Source organism: Colossoma macropomum, unplaced genomic scaffold, assembly GCF_904425465.1.
Source record: "Colossoma macropomum unplaced genomic scaffold, Colossoma_macropomum, whole genome shotgun sequence".
Taxonomy (NCBI): Eukaryota; Metazoa; Chordata; class Actinopteri; order Characiformes; family Serrasalmidae; genus Colossoma; species Colossoma macropomum.
Genome location: NW_023494801.1, coordinates 22,265,004 through 22,273,465, shown reverse-complemented (window position 1 = coordinate 22,273,465; position 8,462 = coordinate 22,265,004).

The following is an 8,462-nucleotide window of genomic DNA, read 5'->3' as shown; positions in this document are numbered from 1 at the left end:
AAATATTGACAATGCATCGAATGGTTGCCAAAGAACTTGCCAAAGAAAATGAATTAAAAGTACCATAAGACACTATGACATCTTTGCATCATTGGTGAATCAGTTTTTTGGTTCTCTTATTTTAAAAAAACAGTGCACCTACTATCGTATGCAAGAGTTTAAGTGTCCCGGTCAAATTATGTTATGATGATTTTAAGCAACAATAAGTTGCTCTAAGTCCTCTACAGAGAATACACTTCTGCACATTCTAATGCACAAGTACTGTTACTTTTGCAGAAAAATAACATATTTAAGTGTGTTCTCTGTAGAGGATGTGTTCACTTATTTACACTTAGAAAATCAATAAAATATGTAATTTGACCAGTTTTCAAATGACTGTAAATGTGCTTCTAAGAAGACAATAGACAACTGTTCAGCCTTTACTCATTAAGTACAAAGATCGGTAAATGTGAGAGTTCGGTTAGCTTTTCAGTTCTCTGTTTCCATGTTTGTGAACAATGTCAAAGGAGAACTATTCTAGGTTCCATAAAGAATCTTTCAGTGGATCATTCTTTAAATAAGATATGTGAGCATGACAAACATTTTTTTCAGTTTCACGAACCTGAATATAAAATATATTGTGAAGTTTCTAAAACAATTAGTTTTTTCCGAAAACCGTGCGTTTAAGTCAAGAACCTGTAACCTTTATTTTTAAGAGTTTGTTCTTGCAAGGTGAGCGTTCCCAGGAACGCTAGTCCGTTCTTCACTTTCTTGTTTTTGAGGAACATTCGTGGTCATTTTCAGTAAGCGACATGGTCCTCTGCGTAGTCTGTGGCTGGGGAGGTTGTGCCAACTGGGCAGTCATCCCAAGACAGCATGAGGAAGTGCCCGGAATTTGGAGTGACGACTGATAAAAATGGCCATAGGGCCACGGCAAGTGCATTAAAACACCTCGCTGGCAGGCGGAGAGATTCCTCATTGTCTAGTTATCTGGGAGTGGAACCTAAAGAACCAAGACGGACGGTTCCCGCGAGAGGAAGGCAGGCCGTGTGCTAAAGCCATCATGCACTGATGTAACGCTGGTAAGTGCCAGCCCTTGTCAGAGTTCAAAAGGAAATGAAATACTTATTTGATTTTCAGTTCATTTTCAAATGCCCCCTCCCACTGCAGACTCTGCTGCCTGTTCCCAGATTTATAAGTAATATTTTTTGAGATCATCTGTATAAAATGAGATTTACACGGCTGATGAAATCTAAGGCCTGCTGTCGCACTCATACAAAGTAAGCTTTTAGAGATACAAAGTGTGCCAGTGCATTAGCCCTAAGCAGAGCTCAGCAGAATAATTATGTTTTTTTTTATTTTCAAAGCCTGCTGTCTTTCAGAGAATTGAGATTTCTAGCAAGTCACATTTTTTAAATTGACAAAACCACTGAAATAAATCCCTGAAGCTGTGCATCATTCTGTAGTCGGTATCATGTCTACATTAGCAAGTCTAAACTGGATTTAAAAAATGAATGGGATTTTCAAAAATCACTGCTATCACACTAAGAGGTACAAAATAAGGCTCTAAACCTGATATGTTTTGTCCTACAAATATTTTTTCACTGGTTCTTCTGAATTATGAGGTTGTTAAGAAGCCCAAATATGAACATTGTGACACACTTGGCAATAAATAGCTAGCCACCAACTCCTGAACATGAAATGATGTTGCATGTCTAATTTGACACCTTAGCAATATTATGTAATAACACCAGCTACCCTTAATGTACTCTACTACTGCCAAAGCAACTTAACCACCACACTTGACAAAACCTGCTGGTTTGTTTTGGGGAATTCATATTTTGACTCCTTAACAACATCATAATTCAGTGGATCCAGTGACGTTTAGTGGGAAAATGTCTGTAGGATAAAATGTATGGAGTTTGGAACCGTTTTGTTAACCACAGGGTGTGATAGCGGTGATTATCGAAAATCCCCTTCATTTCTGTCATAGAGAAATCAAGCTTGACCCGGAGCTGCTATTATGGGCATGACGCTAACTACAGACTGACGACACAACTTCAGTGCTCTGTGTATCTTTATCTTGGCCACATTCAATCCAAACCCCTTCTGGCCTTCTGAAAGGTTACAATTTAAAAATACTTCAAGCATATTTGAATGTTAAAAACAACTTTCTTTGAATAGATCAGAGCATGCTGTTATGTTTGTCCTGTAGTTCCAGAGGTGGACTCAGATCAGGGGTCCGAAGGCCATCTTAAGCCCTTATCAAGGTGGCCTGTGCTAGAGCCCTCCCTCTACTCACCCTCCAGACAACAACAGCTCTGGAGGGTCTGCCCTGTGTGCCTGATAGCAGCCAGTAAATTAGCTGAGGTGTGGGGAGAGACAAACAAGTGCATCGTAACCCTTCCGGCAGCCTGTAGATAAGGCTGTCTGGATCGCTGGTACTAACAAGGGAGTCGGAGTCTGTGAGCAACCTGTCACAGCTGCATGCTTTGGAGCGTTTAAACAGATCCTCCCATAAACACATAGCCAAAATGATCTAGTGCCAAAACAAAGCAAGTGCATCTTCTGTGCAGTTGGATTAACCCGAAATGCTGAGGCAAAAACCTCAGCCTTTTAATCTATTATTCTCCTTCAAAAATGTGATTTCTACTGCTGCCGCCAAAATATTTGTCCTGTGTATGCATAGGAACACATTTCATCTATTATTGTTAGTCTGATGACACAACAAAAAGATAAACGGGACTTTACCAAAGTTTCTGCACCTCTAATGACTTGCCAGGTGAGCTCAAAGCAAAAATAAAACTGGTTCTAAGCCAAACTAAGTCGTAATGCAAAAACAGAAGTAACACCATCATGCAGTCTAAAACAACTCAGTTGAATGAAAATGGAAAAATCCTGTGAATTAATAATAAAAACTTAAGGGACCTGAAAACAGATATCATTTCTTAAAATCTTTTTTTTAATTAGTCATTTTACATATTTAATAGATATGTGTTCATCCGATGTTTATATCTGCAATGTGTTGTCTTTATTCAGAGACCCCTGGCACAGTCCTCACTGGCCCAGTCAGTAAACCTTCAATGGCTACAGGCTGGGCATTAGTATTATTTTTGTGTTGCAATTATAATTAAACTGTGATTTTTTCACATTTTTTTGCAGGCATACAGACTACTTTTTTTTTTGAGCATCTCTTGTGATTAAAAAGACACCTTCTAGCTGGATATTCAATTTTTAAAATAGTTCACTGTTAGTAACTTTAACATGAAAAGTTTGGGGCACTCTGAGACTTAAATACAGGGCTAAATGCTGTAGAATTATTTAGTTCACCGAGTTCAACAACTATGCAACTATGCTTAAGTATTGCACTGCATTTTCTTATATTTCTCCTTCATGCTTTTGATTTTTTTGTTAAAAAAGTGTTTAGCCTACGAACGTCAAAAGATCAGCATGTACAAATTTTTGGGGGGTCCCCAAAGGCCCCAAATCTATTCTAAAAACATGACGTTGTTGTTCTACATTTGTGTTGTACTGGCTCTATAAGGTGCATTGTGCTTGGACCCCGATGACTGACACTTACTTGATGTTATTTGTAGATGGTCATTAAGCTCTCATAGCAATTATGACAGTCTACAGAAATCAATATGTTTTACATCAATTTTAGCCACAAATGGAAGCTGATTGTCTTGGTTGCTAACAATGATAATCTACAAATGTTAAACATTTTTTGGTTGCTATTCCAAAGCTGTTGAAGAAAGAAATTTGAATATGTGAGAATGAAACCAACTTGACCACTCATGAAATGTGGCACTTTTTTCACATTTCAGTAAAGACATCCTAGTTCTGATTGGCCAATAACATTTATAAAAATGCCACATTCAGCATTCATAAGCATTTGCCTAAAGGAGACAAGTTTGCATGTGGTCCATATTATGTCACTGTTGTCATGACCTCAACCCTGTTATCACTGCAGAGTTACTTTGGCAGTGGCTGAAGCAGAAATACATTTTTGGTAGGCCTGGGAAAAAGTGGGTAGGCCAGTTTAGTAGATAACATTTCCAAACTTGCAACGTCATTGCAACGTCGTTACATCAGACCTATTCCTGACAGCCATACAGTCATCACCCTGCTTATTCCAACACTTCCATCCCTGGATTTACATAAACACAATAAACACTGCAGCACCCTTTACTATAAAGACTCTTAAGCATGTGTCCACTCACCACAGGCATGTTTGCACAACATAACTAACTTTAATATCACACAGCTGAGAAAGACAGGGAAACAACACGGCAAACCTAAAAACCAAAACCTAATCATCTTAGGCTATGACATAACATTACTGCCACAGTGGTTGAACCCACAGAAGATGACATGACTGAGAGAAAATCACAGCTAAGATGTGCAAAGACAAGAAAACATGGCAAACCTAAAAATCTAAACGTAATCTTTGTGGCCAAAAGCATATGGCAGGTATGAAAATGTCATGGTCTATTTATGTCTTGCTTTTGATGTACTGAAGTAGTTCAATTTCAGTCATTTGGCAAAACTGATTTTTTCATCTTTAGATGGATAGAAAACGCTTTAAAAGCTCTTGCTACATCATTTAACCGCAGCTGGAACTTTAAATTTAAACACCGGCGTGCAGATAACATACTGAAGACATGAGGCAATCGCGGATAGCAACGGTTGCTGAGGAAAGAAGGCGAAGCATGGTGGTGAGTGTAATGATTTGATTGGCTATAATAGAGTGACAGCACCCACAAAAACTAATCCAATTTCACCATCTTAAAAATTTGACCTAAGAAACATTCGCCATAGTGAACATTTTCCCAAGCCTTTTCCCATTCGATTGTGTAGATCTGTGATCAATCTGGTTCGGCTCAGGCCTACCAATGGCTATGCCCCTGCCTTCTGGTCATCTTATAATGTGAGTGAGTGTACTCCCATAGGAGGAAAATGAACTTTATCCATCATCCCTGTCTTCCATACTGAACAGCAACATTTCTCAAGGCTGTTCCTGCAATAATCACATGAACAGACACACACACACTCCTCTTCATCCTCCCTTCCTCTGCTTATCAAAGGAGTGTTTGGCCCTGAGTCGTCCACAGCACAGGGCGAGAGGCCCACCTGCTCAAGTGTCATAATCAGCCATTAGTGGCCCCTTTGGCTGGCTGCCCACACCACTGCGCGTCCCAGCAGCCATGCTCCTGGAATACCGATGCTCAGCTGCACAGGCCCCATGGAAGGCTCTCGTCCCTTTGAGTCCCCTTTTTTGCAATCCAAAAACCTCTTTGTTTTCTCTCGTCTTTTGTTTCTGCCTTTGTTGTGGCCACATAAAGGAGCCACACAAAACAAAATACGGTTTTAGGCCCATTAATTACAGCCAAATGAGGGCTTTGTGCCTGGGAAATTTTCATCCTCTTTTTTCGGCTCCACAGAACGACGCGGGGGGAACGAGCCAGCGTTTGGGTTTGATCAGCGTAATGCACGGAGCTCAGGGACAGATGCTTCGGGCTGAGCCGCAGGTTCTAACATGCCGCAGACCAGCAGCTTGGGTTTCATCCACCCTCATCATCGGCGCATTTGTTGGGAAGCGAGCTGTCAGCAAGCCTTTCGGCGTAGCACTGAAACGGAATTCTCAGAAATAGCGTAACATTTCTTAATGCACCCGCACTGTTCCTCATGTTTGAGGAGCTTTGAGGCAGTTGCTACAGCAGCGCAATATGTTGGCAGACAGCGCCCTCCAAAGGTGCACTGTGGGGGAAAAATAAAAGACACACACACACACACACACACATATATATACACACATATATACACACACACACACATGCACACACACACACACACACACACACATATATATATATATATATATGTATGTATTTCTTGGGCCTGCCGTTTCCCTGTTTCCTACTCATTTTGAACCCATTTGACTGCAAATAATAAGAGTTAACATTACAGTACTCAGAATGATTCCTTTTCATAAGGAATAGCACTTCTTTTCAATGCAGTATAAGCCTGGCATAATATATGGTCAGATGGCATCTGATTTGTCAGTCAGATCATTAATGAAACGTAATTACTTGTAACCTTGCTGTTATCGGCCTTTCCTTAAACAAGCCCAATGCTATGAAATTTAAGATACCTTGCAATTAGCTAGTATTGTTTGTGTAAGCCCTGTATATACAGTTTAGAAAATCCATCACATGAGGCATTTAAAGTTTGGACATATAAACAGGCTGTTTCTCCAAAAGTAAAAAGACACTTTTGGGGCTTATTTATAAATGAATTGATTTAGTTTCTTCATACGGTTCATTATAAACTGATTTCTGACAACGAGTACAGCGAGTTTTTGGACCACGCTCTTGATTCGCCTGGAAAGATTGCCTCCACCGACAAAAGAAAAACATACAACTTTCATTTTGGGAAATCAAGAGACTGGACATGAGGGCCATGGCTGAGAGGGGTGGTAATCACGTTATGATTGCCGCTGGCAGGAAATGACACGCGTTGTCGTTTCTGGGCATCATGGGGCAGCGCTGACGGGCCTTGAGGCTTCTCTGCCAGAAACAACAATTGGGCACAAAACTGTCTATGTGCATTGCAGGTTAAACAAGCAGCTACTGGCTCTCTTCCCCATATTATTTTACATGTATGTCCCAATTTTAAAAGCACCATATTCAGAACACAGATGCATTCACTCCACTGTTACCATGGCTTTCAGAGACCATTCGTTTCTTAACAATCTTTTCAAAGTGGTGAATAAATGTATAGCATTTTCAGGAGTACAGCATTCTTAATGCACTCAGTTGGAGGTTGCAGTTAAAACTGTTAATATCAGTGGCATGACTTACAGATCACATTTTATCTTTATGTGAATATCATATTAACATATTTCAGTCTGTCTCCCAAACTCAAAAAACATCAAATGGTGTGACCCCCCCCAAAATGTACAAGCAGAACAAAAAAGGAAATCATATAAAATTTGAAATAAAATATTTTGGCAAGATTTTATATTTGATACCTTTAAAATCCAGGTTGAAAAATAGAGTAGTTTTTAAAGTATTTAAGTTTTAAGTCTAAAATTTGCTCAAATGTCCTGCAGCACAACTGACAACAAAGGACTTTTATTCTAGCATGCTTTTAAGAATAACTGGGCATCCTACGTGAGCTTCATGGTGTAATTCCAAGGTCTAAAAGGTGACAAACACTAAAAAAACTGTCATTTTGGAGTCAAGGTAAAGCTGGTTAACATAATTTTACCTAGTGAGGAGGTATGACCTCAGGAAAACCATGCAAATGTGTTATTGTTACAACAATGTTTATTTATGTGGTAAAAAATGTATGTACCTGTGTTCAAGGACAAAGGTTTACACGGGTGTCCAAGTGCAAAGACTAGTTGCTGCTTGTTTTAGTGGTATATAACTTATACTTATACTTATACTATAAAGTATATTACATAAATTCTAAAAATATAAATTATAAAACCTAATAAACACTGAATAGATTGAATACATTGAATAGATTATTGCAGATACAAAAGCACATCACTTACTTTTTAAGAAGAATTTTCCTACTCATTTCATTTATTATTTGTCATTGACCTTAAAACTACTGTAAAAACTTCCATTACACACTCCACACTGTTAGCGTGCAGCACATGTACATTTTGACAGATTAGCTAACGGCTGACGCTGTAGTCATTTTCTTGACCGAATGTCAAAAACTCAGCATCATTCATCATACTGAGTAATGCCACAAAAGAATAATATTGCTTGGCATGTCGAAAACACTGACAAATGTCTGAGAGTACGAGGGCAGAGAGGCCTACTGGGAGAGCCCAGGGCCTAAATGAGAGAACAATCTGAGTCAAGGATCTGGTGATTTCCTTTGCTCCTCTTTCTCTGTGTCTGTGTTCTGCTCTTTTTTCTTCTCTTTCTTGCTCACTAATTCTTTTCAATTCCTCTCTTTCGTTGTCTCCCACCCCTTTCTCTCTCTCTCTCTCATTCTCTACCTCCTTTTTCCTGTGCTGTAACGACGGCAGATCTTTTCAGTGCCCAGAAGTAAAATGTGTTGAAAGGTTGTTTTGCTTTCCGGAGAAACTCAATTGAGATTATTTCCGCTCCTGAACCCTGCGATGCACTTGTGCACATAAAACCCACAATCAGCTTTCTGCTCTGGCTATTATTCATTCTTGCTAAAGGTGTGCCAGGCTTCTCCAAAGAGCTGCACGAGGCCTGAGGCCTGCAAACAAAGTCTAGACAGTAATTTCAACATTTGCAAAACTGTACCACAGCTGGAGTATCAGAGTACATATATGGCAGTGCTTTAAACAGCAGGAGAAAATGTGACTGGTCCTGGATCACTATGACACTTAGAGATACACGATAATAGGCCTGTGCCTGGTGACACTTAAGAGTTACTAACAGCCCCCAGTGATGATAAAAACTCGCTTACCACCTGTTTAAAAAAGG